Source organism: Delphinapterus leucas, chromosome 20 (assembly GCF_059928025.1).
Source record: "Delphinapterus leucas isolate spDelLeu-1000000601 "Yukka" chromosome 20, BTC_Dleu_Yukka2, whole genome shotgun sequence".
Lineage (NCBI taxonomy): Eukaryota > Metazoa > Chordata > Mammalia > Artiodactyla > Monodontidae > Delphinapterus > Delphinapterus leucas.
In genome coordinates this window covers 53,002,817-53,017,107 of record NC_143148.1, presented here as the reverse complement: position 1 = coordinate 53,017,107, position 14,291 = coordinate 53,002,817, and the positions used below count along the sequence as shown (strand labels likewise).

General features: G+C 41.4%; 1 long non-coding RNA gene across 1 annotated transcript in view; it reads left to right on the top strand.

Annotated features, from left to right (window-relative positions):
• The window catches only part of LOC149744708 (uncharacterized), a 333,956-nt gene that overhangs the window by 244,731 nt on the left and 74,934 nt on the right, over nucleotides 1-14,291 (top strand). Inside the window, exon 3 of the long non-coding RNA XR_016391032.1 lies at nucleotides 7,933-8,011. This is a non-coding gene — a long non-coding RNA (uncharacterized LOC149744708). The remainder of the gene's footprint in view (nucleotides 1-7,932; nucleotides 8,012-14,291) is intronic.

Genomic DNA, 14,291 nt, shown 5'->3' with positions numbered 1-14,291 from the left:
GTTATCCTCCATTGACAATAAGAAACAAGACTGACTCTAAAAATGTTCCTGCTATTAGTAGCCTCTGGGAGTCATTTCTTGACTCAATATAGCTTCTAAATGACTTTCCAGGTGTCACCAAAATGTGATTATGCTTGAAGGTAGGGTCTGCTTCCATAGTTTTTTTTTTGTTGCTGTTGTTGTTTTGTTTTTTTCCTGAACCATACCTAAAGGCCACTCAGCATGAGCAAGGATTTCAAATGCAAAGAGGATTTATGTGTGAAAGGAATTAAATGCTCTCTGAATGGAAGCTGCTTCTACTTGATGTCTTACAGCAATTAGTTCTTGCTGTGTAACAAACGTCGGAAAACTCAGTGATTCAAGGTGATGCACATCTACCTAGCTCTGAATTTGCAGATGGTTAGGCGGTTCTAGTGGATCGAGCTGGGCTTGGTAGAGCTTAGCTATTTCTCTGAGGTTGGGTGCAGGTTGGTTAGGCAGCTTTGCTGATCTTGACTGGGTTCCCCATGTTCTGGACTCTGCATCTTCCAGCAGGTGAGTCCAGGCTTGATCTTAAGCCAAAGACACAGCAATGAGAGAGAGTAAATGGAAATGGCCCTTTAAGTTTCTGCTTATATTGAGTTTATATCGAGAAGTTTCTGCTTCTGTCCTATCTGCTGAAGTAAGCCCAGAGTCAGTGTGGAAAGGCAGAGATACCTGAGTATCATCTGTTGTCTTTAGTGAACTTCAGAAAGTCTTAGAAGAGAACAGACTCCAGCCACTGGGCTGGCAAATGCTAATTGCTGACATGAGGCCCTGAGAATCTAGAACTTTACATGGGGGTGGATGGGCAGCGAAAGCGTGGGGGTGGGGGGTGGACCTTTCAGCTCATACTTGGGAAGGAATTTAGAACTGTATGAGTTACTCTTCTGTTGAAAGTAGTTCACATAGAAAACTGTTTTGTCAGTCTTTTACCACTGCCTCTAACACTTTTTTTTATGCCAGGACCCTTTATTAAAATCTTTTCAGGAAAGAGGGCCCTCAAAGAACTTACAGTCTAGAATGGGAGACAGAAACAGAAAATTTCAAGATCAAAAATAAGGGCTGAGGGAGAAATAAGCCCAGGACGCTATGGGAGTCCAGAGGCGGGGCACTTAGAGCAAGCAGGCAGCCATTTAGAGAAATCTATTTTAAATTGATTGTTTTATTTGCTGGATTTTATATTGACATGTTTTGCTTTGTTCTCAGTGTGTTCTGGGACCACAGCCTATTCATTTATTATTAAGAGAACAGTAATTATTTCCAGGAGCTCTTGAGAGTACACTTTGCTTCCCCTTTGTCTCATCTCTGCTGATTCTGGTGTAACCTTCATATCTCTGAGGATGTCGTGGCAGGAGGTGACACACCCTGCGTGCCCGGAGGACTCACCAAAGACCCCACTCTGGAAGCGGGGCTTGTAGACCACCGCTTCTCAAACTTTAATGACCACATGGGTCCCCTGGGATCTTACCAAAATGCAGATTCTGATTCAGGAGGAGGTCTAGGGTGAGGCTTGAGATTCTGTTTTCCTAATAAGCTCCCAGGTGATGCTGCGGCTGCTGTCTGTGGACCACATTTTGAGTAAGAAGCCTGTAGAGGGTCAGCAGCACTTTCTCCACTGGTGAATATTGCAGCAGGGCTGAACAGAGGCTGACCTGTATCTTGTCTCTCTTGCTGGACTGTAAACCCGGTGAAGGTAGTGCCTCTTTCTTGCCCGCAGCTCCATCTCCAGTGTCAGGAATATAGAAAAATCTCAATGAGTATTTGTCAGATAAATGCCTCCTGTTCCTCCCTTTTCCATAGATGCATGTATATAGAGATTTACCTGATATTTTTCTAGTTTGATGCTGTGAATGGAGCCTGGACCTGCACCCATCCCATGGGCTGCAGTCTTGCCTCTCATCTACTTCAAGACAGCCTGAATGTCCAGGGTGGACCATGTGACCTGCAGCTCTCTCCTAGATTTGGATGAATGTAATCCTGATGCTTGAGCACCTGTCTGATTTGAGGCATTACTTCCACTGATGACTCTACTGGTCCCCATATTGTGCCCATGGACCAGACTGGCTAGATCTTAATTCTAGCTGAATGTTACACTATAATTCCTTAAATCCTCTTGGACTCAATGATTGACACTGTTAACTTCCTCCTATTACAGCTCTTCTGGCTTGGTTAATTTTCCCCAAATCTTTTAGCACCTTCCTGCTTCCTTACTTGAAAATCCCAGCAAAGCTGCATGGTTGGAGCTGGAGCTAAGCCAGTGATGACATGAAGGGCTGGCATTGACATTTAACATCATCACCAGTCTCTTGTTTTGAGTTCCCACCCAGAAACTTGGCATCTTCTTTAGACTGCATTTTTAAAAAGCCGAAAGCAATTAGCCAGTATGTGAACTATCTACTTCTCAGTTTCCTCAACTAAAAAATGGGAATAGCTGCACCCTCTTTGTGAGAGTTTAATTAAGATTAAGGTCGTGATATAATAGATATAAACTACTTAGCTCAATACCTGACACACGCACAGGGCTCCATAAAGGAGAGTTCTTTTTACCTTTACGTCTCAAGGGTGAATCCTAGAGTCCAGGATCCCCTAAGGGAAGGGCTCTGGGGAATCTAGGCTCATACCTTTGACAGCTCATTATGGAAGAGAGAAGGTTGGGTCTAGTAAGGGACAAAGTATAAGTAGCTAAAATAGTGAAAACACTCAAGGTTGGGATCCCAAAAGAGCCCCTGTGATGCCAGTAAGCGGACCAGGCATTTAGCCAACACAGTAGCCCTTGGGTGTCTCTACTCCAAGGACTCCCCTAGACTCTTCCCACTTCTCTGATGCCTTTCCAGCCTCCTTGCTGTGGGTATGGCTCATACCTGTGCATACCACCCAACACTTGTCCAGAATTGCTTTCATCCTAATGTTTACATTTTCTAAGCAGTCTGGCTCACCTTGAATTTTATTCCTGTTTCCTAAGTTTTTTTCATCGTCATAGAATATGAGTATTCTATTAAGTGTCATAGAATGTATTCAGGTAGTCAACAAATATTTAGTGAACATTTCCTATATACCAGCCACTATCCTAGGACAGGACACCTCCATGGACACTGAGCTGACTGAGGCAGAGAAAAGTCCTGACCTTATGAAGCTTAAAGGTATTTTGCAAAAGTGATGTACATTTTTCTCTGAGTCGGGAATCAAGATGGTGACTAGAATGAGTGCCAGCCCAGCAGAGACTCCAGTAGAGGTCCCAGTAGGAGGGTACACACAGCAGATACTTGTTTGCTGACTGACTGAATCTAGGAACATATAATTGTTAGGGATAAAAAGAGAAGATGGGAGAGAAGAGAGATGGGGTGGGGGGATTCACCAGGAGCCATTTCCAGTTCTTCCTGGGAGCCAGTCACTCACTCAGTTATGGAAAAACCAGGAACATGTATTCCATAGTCAGTGGAAGAATGAGACTGAGCTTTGACCATGTGCTAGCTATTTTAATTAGAAGGACGAATATTGCAGTAAATGAGACAGATAATTCCTCCTTCATCACGCTTACTGTGCAACTAAACATTCTTTCTTGGTTCTCCCTGTGTCTTGATGAGATCAGAGCCTCTTACCTTAAATATCATCTCAGATGCTGGAAGGTCCATCCTGATCACAGGTTTTATTGAACATATTTTGGTGTATAAGAACATTTTAGGTACCTTTCTAAAACAACATTGTTGTTGTTTTAGAATGACAAGTTGACTATTCAAAGTTTTAAAATCCTGAATCTTAAAATTCATTTTTCAACTAAGCTAATAAATGAGCAACCAAGTACTTGATTAATCAATTTAACTTTAACTGACATAATATCACCCAGTCCATCTCAGACTATATTTATTTACATTAAATCAGGGTTTCTCAGCCTTGGCACCATTGACATTTGGGGCCAGATGATTCTTTGTTTTGAGAGGCTGTCGTGTACATTGTAGGATGCCTAGCACCATCCCTGGCTTCTACCTGCTAGATGCCAATAGCATTCCCCCCAACTGTGACAACCAAAAATGTGTCCAGGACTTACCAAATGTCCGCTAGGAGACAAATGGTCCCATTGTTGAGAAACACCGCATTACATGTATCTGCGCTTTCAAATAACGACACGGTGTTTTGTGTGATGCCTGGTCTGGTATTGAGTAACTTAAAAACAAGCTGCATGATGCTGCAAACAAGCTATGTGATGTTGGACAGGGCTGACCTGAGAGTCAGCTTCCGCATCTGAACAAAGGGGTGATTAGTCCCTCACCTGACATTGTGGTGAGGTTTAAAGGCTGACATGTATGTGTAAAGGACCTGGACAGTGTAGCTCAATGGCTGTGTCACATCTTATTTTTTGGCTAATAGAGTTGACCATTGCCAAAACTCTATGTGCTTGGAAAGTGTGTGTGTGTGTGTGTGTGTGTGTGTGTGTGTGTGTGTATGCACACACACATGAGCTACAGGTCAGGGCTGTATTGCTGAGAAAGAACTAACCCCTCTGTGGCTCATGAACTCCCTGGCAGAAAATGAACGGTGCAGAGCAACACTTAAGAGAACAAGCTTTGGAGTGAGACGCACCTGGATCCCACTCCTGGCTCCACCATCTACCGGTTTTGTGCTAATTCTGGTCAAATTGTGTAACATTCCAGCCTCAGTTTCCCTATCTGACAAACAAAGGTAATAACAGTACCCATCTCGTGGAGTCACCGTGTTGTGAAGATTAAATGAGATCATGAATGCAAAACAGCACCGTGCCTGTGGCCAAGTCAGGTTTGCTCAGTAACTATTAATTGTTGCTGCTGTTATTATTGGTGTTATTTCACCCTTGGGTGCATCCCTGGGGGTAACTTCAAAGCAGAGAGTGGCCTCTTTACAGGGGGCTCCGATCTTGCCAGAGTAGCTCAGTCAACAACTTCCCTAATGAGCTCAAGTCTCCATCAGGGAGACTCTTTGTTTTCCTAGTAACTCTCTGTCAACATGGCTTCCGTTCCCACATCAACATTATACACCAATTGCATATTCGCTAGCCTGCCCGGGACTCAAAACTATCAATTGCTACCATGGAGTAAATGGTATTCATTGTTAAAATAGGGTAAATGCCTATTTCCTTTGCACAATGGAAGAAACTGTTGTAAGCTATTAAGTAAATAACTATAAATAACACACTGTAAAATGCTTTACATATGCCTTATCGCCCTGAGCTGCAACACTCTGAAGTAGCTGTTATGGCTGGGTAAATTATACGTGTTTTTAAACACTGTGCAAAATACATATTTACACGTACTTAAAGTCCTACACTAAACAGTCTCTATAGCAACCAGGAAAACACAAAAGCCTTATTAAGCATTCTTTGTAGTATTTTTAAGAGTTTAATCATTAGGAGAAAGCTCATAGGCCATGTAGACACCAGGGAACACGAAGAAAGAAAGTCTTTATAGGAACAAAAGAATGAGGCTGGCTTTGAACCTGGTGGGAGAGGATTTTATTTTTTTAAGCTAATAATCACCAAGGGCCTTCTCTTTGTGAAGGCGATGCTATGTTTGGGGTACGTCAGACACAGTTTTGGAATTACAATCTGGTTTCTCTACGGAGAAGAGAGAATCTTCAATTAACATATTCCAGCAAAAGATCACTTTCAGTGTTTTCTCTTTAGTCCCAGCAAGAAAAGATTTCCTTGCCACTCAAAAATGAAGTCATATGTACTGTCTGTGTTCAGTCTGAGTCACATAACTAACTCTTCAAAGGGAAATTCTAATGGTTTCATTGGGGTGAAGCCACGTCCCATCAGTTGAGTACTGGATTTGTCTGTCCACGGCATGCGATGATAAGTGTACCCTAGAAGAGGCAGTGACCTAACACTGCAAAAGTTTCATGCTCGTGCTACACGTCCAGCGCTGGTCGGTGGAGTTTCTGCTCCGTGCTGTCACTCAGGGACCCTAGGGAACTCTATCCTCATGTGATGCCACCACTCAAACACTTCCTGCTGTAGCAGCAGAAGAGAGAGCTGGAAGGTGGCTTGAGGGCCTGTGAGAAGCACACCCCATTTCCACTCATACCCACTGGGCAGCGCTAAAATCATGGGATTCCAACCAACCTGCAACAAAGGCTGAAAAGATAGGGGAGCACATAAAATATTTATTGAATGCTAAATGTCTTTAGGAAGAATATCACTTAAATGTCCGAACTATGCCAGATACTTTATACTGCTTGATCTTATCGTTAAAACAACTTTGCAACGTAAAAATTCCCCATTCACTGCCAGAGAAACAGGCTCAGAAATCTTAAATGGCTTGCTTGAGGTCCCTCAACCAGAAATTGGAAAAGTGAATTTAAGTTTAGATCAATCTAAAGCGGAATATGAGATACTCTGTGACCCAGCAGGTCAACTCCCATGTACTTTTTCAGAAATGCACACCTATGTTCACCAAAAGACATGTTCATAGAGGCACACCTTTTTAATAGCCCCAAACTGGAAGCAGCCCAACATCCACCAACAATGGAATAGACAAATCGATTGTGGTATATTAACACAATGGGATAATATATAGTACTGAGAATGAATGGTAGCTACATACAAACATGGATATATCTCACAAATATTACCTTGAATAAAAGAAGTCAGGTACAAAAGAGATCATACTGTGTGATTCCATACTGTATGATTCGAAAGCAAGCAAAATTCATAGAAGTCAGGATAATGATTACCTTGGAGTTTGGTAGTGATGGAGAGGGTAACAAGGACAGAGCTTCTGTTTTTCTTGTAATGTTCATTTATCTGGATGCTGCTTATATGGGGGGTGTTCAGTTTGTGTAAATTCATCTCTCTGTGTAGTGATACTTTTGCATATTGCTCTCTCTATGTTATACTTTAATAAAAAGCCTACTTGAAAAAAACAACTTGCAGAAGTATAAATTATAGGCTCCAATGAAACTGATGCCAGAGCCCTGTCTCTGACCATGTTGCATCCATTTCTTCCCCAACCACAGTAAAGCGAAGCTCATCCCCGCCCTTCAGGAGTCCAATTTGATACCTACCTGAGTCACACAGCCCATCCATTAAAATGGTTCCTTAGAATCGTGGTTTAGCTGGAAACTTTCAGCAAATTTGAGAGAGTTGTCCAAGTTAACTACAGTTCGCTCTAATGCTGACTTTGGTAATATGGTTTTCTTCCTTGAAATCAAATGTAAGCCTGGGATCTCCAGAGGCTGGAGGGAAAGGCAATGGAATCTGCTTGCTCCTCAGGCTAGAGGGATGGACATGGTCCAGTGTAGAGGAGAGAGTGAAATGTGTATTACAACAAACCCCAGACGAAGAAAATACAATCATGTCGATTGGGGCTGCGGATGTTCCCATCCATTTTATTTGGGCCATTTTAAAAATTCAAAAACCATTGTACCCAGCTAAAATGAACTCATAGCTGAAAGAGTGATCCCATTGTTTTTCTCTGCCCCTTCCCTATCCCCTGAACACAGCCAACACCCAAACAAAATTTGGTGGAGCCCTGACTGCCAAAAGACAATGCTGTCTTCAGGAAGGTATTAGTGGTAAATCCTCAAGCTGTTTTATAAGCACCTCCTAGGTTGGTAACAGAAGGCTAAACACAAAATTGCAAGATGAGCTTGAATTTAATTTTATAGTTTTCATCTGTCATCACGTTATGGCAGTATGGTGTTCTGGGCTTTACAGAAGGTGCAGGGCAGGGGTATATTACTCCTACTGGGAAGGGCTTCTCTCCCATCTGTTCCTGTTTTGGAAGAAATGCTTGTGGGATCATGGCTTCCAAAGAAAACTCCCTCTGGTGGGAGTTGCCAGAGGCCACCCTTAAGATGTGTTAAATGCTTAATCAGTGGCACTCTTTCTCTGCATACTTTGTTCGTTCATTTATTTATTCTGCACCTATTTTGTTTTAGGTGCTATGCATGGCCCATTAACAAAGAAGATGTACTTTCTGCCCTTGAGAAGCTTGTGATCCAGAACGAGAATAGACAAGTAAGTGAGAAATTTTAAAGAAATACCAAGGAATACTGTGAGTGGAGTTAAATAATGTGCTAGGCAGGCAAATAGGAGAAATGGCTACCAAGACTTGCAAAATGAGATCACTTCTCATTCTGGTAATGACTTCCAGTCTAAAACATGAAGAGTCCAGTGAAGCTGTACTGGATACACCCACGTACCAGTTGCTGTGCTAGGTTCTGGAAATATAAAGGTGGGTAGAGCCTGGTCTGAATAGTGAGGTAGAGTGTAGTCTGACAAGGGGTAAAGAAAATCAAATGGACTATTTCAGTAGGTTGATGAAAGTTCAATAGGGTGTTTGGGGCCAGCTTGGTGGAGATGATGTCTGAGGAGTTGATTCTGGACCAGTGAGTAGCAGCAGTTAGGGGAAAAAGCATGGAGGGAGAAAATACAGGATGTTCTAAGAGAGAGAACAACATAAGCAAGCATTAACAGTCATGAAACAGTGGACCATCAATGGGTACGTGTACATTTTAGTGTCACTGGAGTATAGCTTGAAGCTAGGGGCAGTCGAATCTGGGAAGTGTTCAATGTGGCAATTATGGTGAGCCGTGGTAATTTTGGTGAATCACCAACTGGTGGTGGGGGTGGTTTGATCACATGGTGCTTGATAAGGATCACCCTAATACCAGTCTGGTGAGAGGATGAAATCGGAAATCCACATTAGCTCGAGCGCCATCCCAGTGGTACCCGCAAGCTTACGCTTTCCTCTCTCCTTCAGTCTTCTGGGCTGTTAGAAACACAGCTCTAAACCCAGAGAATGACCACTGGGAACAGAACAACCTGTTACACTGTTTCCCCTGCAGACACACAGCCTTGGTGTGGATTTATCCAACTGCATTTAGGACTGATGATAGAATCATTGCTTTTTTTTATCCCCTCCATGACACAAACCAAGAAAAAAAATCATAATAAAATTTTACAAGTTAGTTGCTGCCAAGAATAAACAAGAGAGCACTATAAGAAATGAATCGGAGGCTCTAACTGAATCTCCTCTCAGGACAATAACTCTAATGTAAAGCCAGGGTCTGAGGAGGTCGTGGTGGGAAACTCTCCTGGGGCATTTCCGAAGAGAAAGGAGATATTCTCCTCCTGTCATTTCCACTTCAGGTCCTAATATGTCTGTGGGTGTGCAGAGAAAACATAATCTGCAGCCTCTGCTCTGAATCAAGGTTTGGATAACCAGGGCCATTAAGACATCCCCAAGGATCACAGAATTAACCCTCTGTGAACCCAGGGAAGCCACTGCCGCTAAAGCACCAGAAGAAAGTTGCTTGATTCTAATCGCAGCTGAGCCAAAATGTCACTTGCCATTAGGTTCGATTGGCATTTTTTTTTCCTTTTTAAATTACAAGATTACCTTTAAATTGTGTACAGGAGCTCATAACTGCTGTCCATTGGAGATACTCAGGAGTGATTTCATTTTACCCATGGACAGGCTGCCTCTTTTAGAGTCTTTGTTCATTAAGCCTCTGTCTATCTCAGGTTCCATTTAGGTATCAACGAGGAATAAATTCTGTAGCACAGAGGACGTTATATGTTTGCTTTTAGAGTCGCCTCCTTCGTTGGCTGATGATTCTTTACAGCAAGCTGGATTCTCCTGGAACCTGTCGTGTATATGTGGCAAATATGCATTCTCTGTGTCATCTGGGTGGTCTTTTTGACAGAGATTGCTGCCTTGGGCTGACCCCATGAACTCTCCAAAAAAAAACATCACTTGGAAAGACAGGTCTAAACCTCTAGTCATTCTTGGTTGCCTTCCATTGAAGCAGCTTTAGTATAACTGCTTATTGACAAAGTCAGAGGATTATCCATCCATTCATATACTCATTCATTCATTCATTTGTTTGACATAATCACTGTGCATCTATTTTGTGTAAGACATTGAGCCTGGCATTGGGTACACTGGTGAGCTGGGAGCTTACAGCATAGTGGTAAATGGACACAATTAAACAGGCTCTTGCATTAAAGTGTGTTAAGGGCTGTGAGATGGAGAGAATAGGAGGCCCAACCTAGGTGCATTTATTACAGGGTTGAGGGCACAGGCAAGGCTACTCAGAGAGATTTCCATCTGAGCTGGGTTGTGAAGGTTGAAAAGAGTTTCACTGGCTAAAGGAACAGCTCGTGCCAGGATCTATACATGAGAGAGAAGTTCAGAGAGGGTAAGAATGGAAAGCAGGTGTGCATGTACAAAGCAGGCAGAGCAGCAGGTCAGGTTGTTAAGGAAGGATGCAGATGGAGAAAGACAGGGCTCATGTCACAAGGAGTTTCGTAAGCCTGTTCATGAGCATGTGCTTTGCTGTCGGGGCAAAGGAGAAGAGAGGAGAGATGTGAATAGACATGTGTTGTGGAAACATCACTGTGGACCTTGTATGCACAGTAGATGACTGGTTCAGTGGGGATCTGATGGATTTGCAAACCTGATGAGACCTCATACACAGTATCCTTTTCCCCAGACACAACCTCTAACCAGCTGAATTCTTTGATCTTTTCCCCCAAGAACGTCCTCTGTGCTCCATTTATTTCATTTCTGTGTGTAATGGAAAAGAGTTTCAGTAAGAACCCATCTAAATAGGTTCACAGGCAAGAGTTGAAGGCATAACAAGAACGTTAACACCCACAGCCCAAGACCCTAGCCAGAGGCCCCTGGTAAGCAGAGGAAGTGTTAGGGTTCGCCATGGCAAAGTGATTGAAATGGCTGTATTGCCAGGTCCTCCTTCTCTGGTAGAAAGTGTTAAAATCCTGCCTTATGAGCTGTAAATCAGCATATGTTGGAGAGGACACTGGACTCGGAGTCTTAAGATCCAAGCTGAAGTTCAGTTATGTCACTTCATAGCTCAGATGACTTATAAGTCTTAGTAGTCCCATTACTTTTTCCATCTAAAAAATTAGTGTAACTCTTACAACCCAGCATGTTGGGGGCACTTGCTGACAAATGCATACCATATTGCAGATATGTATTGGATGAATGGAAATGAGATAGTATTGGAGAAGCCCCAAACTCTCCAGGCTCTAGTCTCCTTGTCTGTAAAATGAGATTGGGTTGGGTTAGATGCTTTTGAACTCTTTCTAGCTCAAATAATCTATAATTCCTTGACACTTGCCTACTTTGGAGGCTTGTACTGACCAATGTGCTAAATATAGGAAAAATTGGTTTGGTATCTGATAAAGCGAAAGGACAAATAAAAGGAATAAAAGATTTCTGAGAGAAGAAACCCTAGTGATTACTCTGGCCCGACTAAAACTGCTCCCCTCTCAAAAGCCAGGTGATGAGAAGAATGCTTATTTGCTGCTGTCACTGACTTTACTTGACTACTCTAGTGAACACTTGGTCTCAGAGGATGTAACTGATAGCAAATTTCATGTAAGACCACTTTGCACTGTAGAAAAAAAGCTGCTTTATCCTTTTATGTTTGTTATCTCATGGAACACTGTTGATGCACTGTTCATGCAAAAAACAAACAAACAAACAAACCTTCATGTTTCTTCTCGAGGAAGGCCTCAAAGAGAGGTGATTCTGAGCACAGAAAATCTGATATCTGATATTGAATAAATGTTCTTGCTGGCTTCTGAAAGGTGATTTGATTTGGAATTTAAACAGCTCTGGGAATTACCCCCTCTCTACAGCACCTTTGACGTATATGCGTTCTTTCCTAGCCATATTTTTAAAAATTTATTCTTTCTTATTAGGGAGACAGTGGCATTACTCAGTATTTAATGACTCAGCTGATTGGACTTTACTATAGTGATGTAGCTAAAAATAGCCACATGGGGAACTGTTCCAAAGATAGGATAATGGAAAGTTTTGGGGAACAGATATCTCATCTACTTAGGAATGACTTGAATATGCCCCAATCACAGTTGAAGTATCTCTTGGCCACAGTGGGGTATCTCCTATATTGTTGGGACCTGGGCCTGATGTTTTCTGTATTATACATATTTTATCTTTGGGTGCTTCAGGGAGGACTGACTGTGGTGTTGATCACATAGGACCATCCAGATTCCCATCCTAGAACACAACATTAGGGAATAAAGGTATAAATCAGCTACTTGAGATGGCGTGGAATGACTAGAGAACCACAGTTTCAGCATCTTTTTCTCTGGGAGTCTGGGATGACGGCTCTGTATGTTGCTTCCCCAGCGTGCCGCCACCTGGCACACAGTTTATTATAGTCTCTCCTTTGATGTTCATCTCTTAGCTTGGGCTTCACATTCCCAGGGCATAGAAACCTAGTTGCTTGTTCACTTCTACTGTACATTGTCTGGCACGTAGTAGGTACACAAAATAATTTCCAGTGAAGAGTAGAGATCTGTTAGTGTTGCATTTTAATTGCCTGTCTGCTTCACTCGATTGCAAGTTCCTTGAAATGGAGACTTCATTTTAAAAAAAATCTGTATTAGAAGAGTGCTGGCTGCTAGTCAGTACTTAATAATTATTTACTGAATGAGTGAGTGAGTGAATGAATACAGATTAACCAAAACAAAACAAAAGAAAACAACTTTAAAGGGAAGAAGGTGATCAGACTGGTTACCTAATACCTTAGCACTGAAAATCCACTGCCCAGAACAAACAAATTGTGCTAAAAATGGTTGTTAAATTAGTCCATCTGCTTCTTTATTCCGAATCATTAATCTGCTTGGTATGCATATTTTAAGAATTCTGGCACTAAAACCATTCCAGTATCTATACTTTAAAAAACAAAAAGAAAAGCTCTATTGAGATATAATTGACATACAATAAGCTGCACATTTAAAAAATGTATAATTTGATAAGTTTTGTTATATGTAGATGCTAGGGAAACCATTTCACAAGATAACGGATATATCCATTTACCCCTAAAAGTTTCCTTGTGTCGCTTTGTAATCACTCCTTCCCATTCACTAGGCAACCATGGATCTGCTTTCTGTCGCTATACATTAGTGTGTATTTTCTAGAATTTTATATAAATGGAATTATACAGTATGTTCTCATTTTTTGTTTGGCTTCCTTCACTCACCACAGTTATTCTGAGACTAATCCAGGTTACAGTGTGTAACAAGAGTTCATTCTTCTTTTGCTGAGAAATATCCCATTGTATGACTATACCTCTGTTTAACCATTCAGCTATCATGGGATATTTGGGGAGTTTCCAGTTTGGGGCTGTTACAAATGAGGCTTCTATGAACATTCGTGTAAAAGTCTTTGTATGCACAAATATTTTCATTTCTCTTAGGCAAATACCTAGGGATGGAATGGTTGGATCCTGTGATAGGTGGATGTTTCACTTTTTAAGAAATTGCCAAATCATTTTCCAAAGTAGTTGTACCATTTTGCATTGCCACCAGCAGTGTATGAGAGTTCTGGTTCTTTCACATCCTTTCCAAGACTTGGTATGATGGGTCATTTTAGTCTTAGTCATTCTAATAGGTATGTAGTGGTATCTTGCTGTTGTTTTAATTTTCATTTCCCTAAGGACTAATGATATTGGACAACTTTCATGTGCTTACTTGCTACCCATGTAATCTTTTTATTTGTTGGGTTGTTTGTTTTCTATTAGTGACTTTCAGGAGGTCTTTCTATATTTTGAATACAAATTCTTTACCACGTATATGACTTCCAAATAGCTTCCTCTCAGTTTGTGGCTTGTCCTTTCACTCTCTTAACAGTGTCTTTTGAAGAGTAGAGATTTAAAATTTTTATGAAGTCCAGTTTATCAATTTGTTCCTTTATGGATTGTGCTTTTGATGTCACATCTGAGAAATCATTGCCTAATCCAATGTCAGAAAGGCTTTCTCCTATGTTTTCTTCTTGAAGTTTCATAGTTTTAGGTTTTATTTTTAGGTCTGTGATCCATTTTGAATTAATATTATGTATTGCTCAAGGTATGGATCAAAGTTATCCATTTTTCCATGGATATTCAATGGTTCCAGCACCATTTGTTGTAAAGGGTACCCTTCATCTACTGAACTGCCTTTGTACCATGTAGAAAATCAGTTGCCTGTACATTTATCACTGTAGCTTTATTATAAATCTTGAAATCTGGGAGTGTAAGCTGTACAACTTTATTCTTTTTAAAAGTTATTTTGACTATATTAGCTTTTGCATTCCCATATGACTTTTAGAATATAATCAATTTCTATCATAAAAGCCTGCTGGGAGGTTAAGGAGAATTGACATCTTAACCGTATTCAGGCTTGTGACCAACGAACACAGTATATCTTTCCATTTATTTAGGTCTTTAATTTTTCCAGCAAAGTTTTATAGATCTCAGAGTAC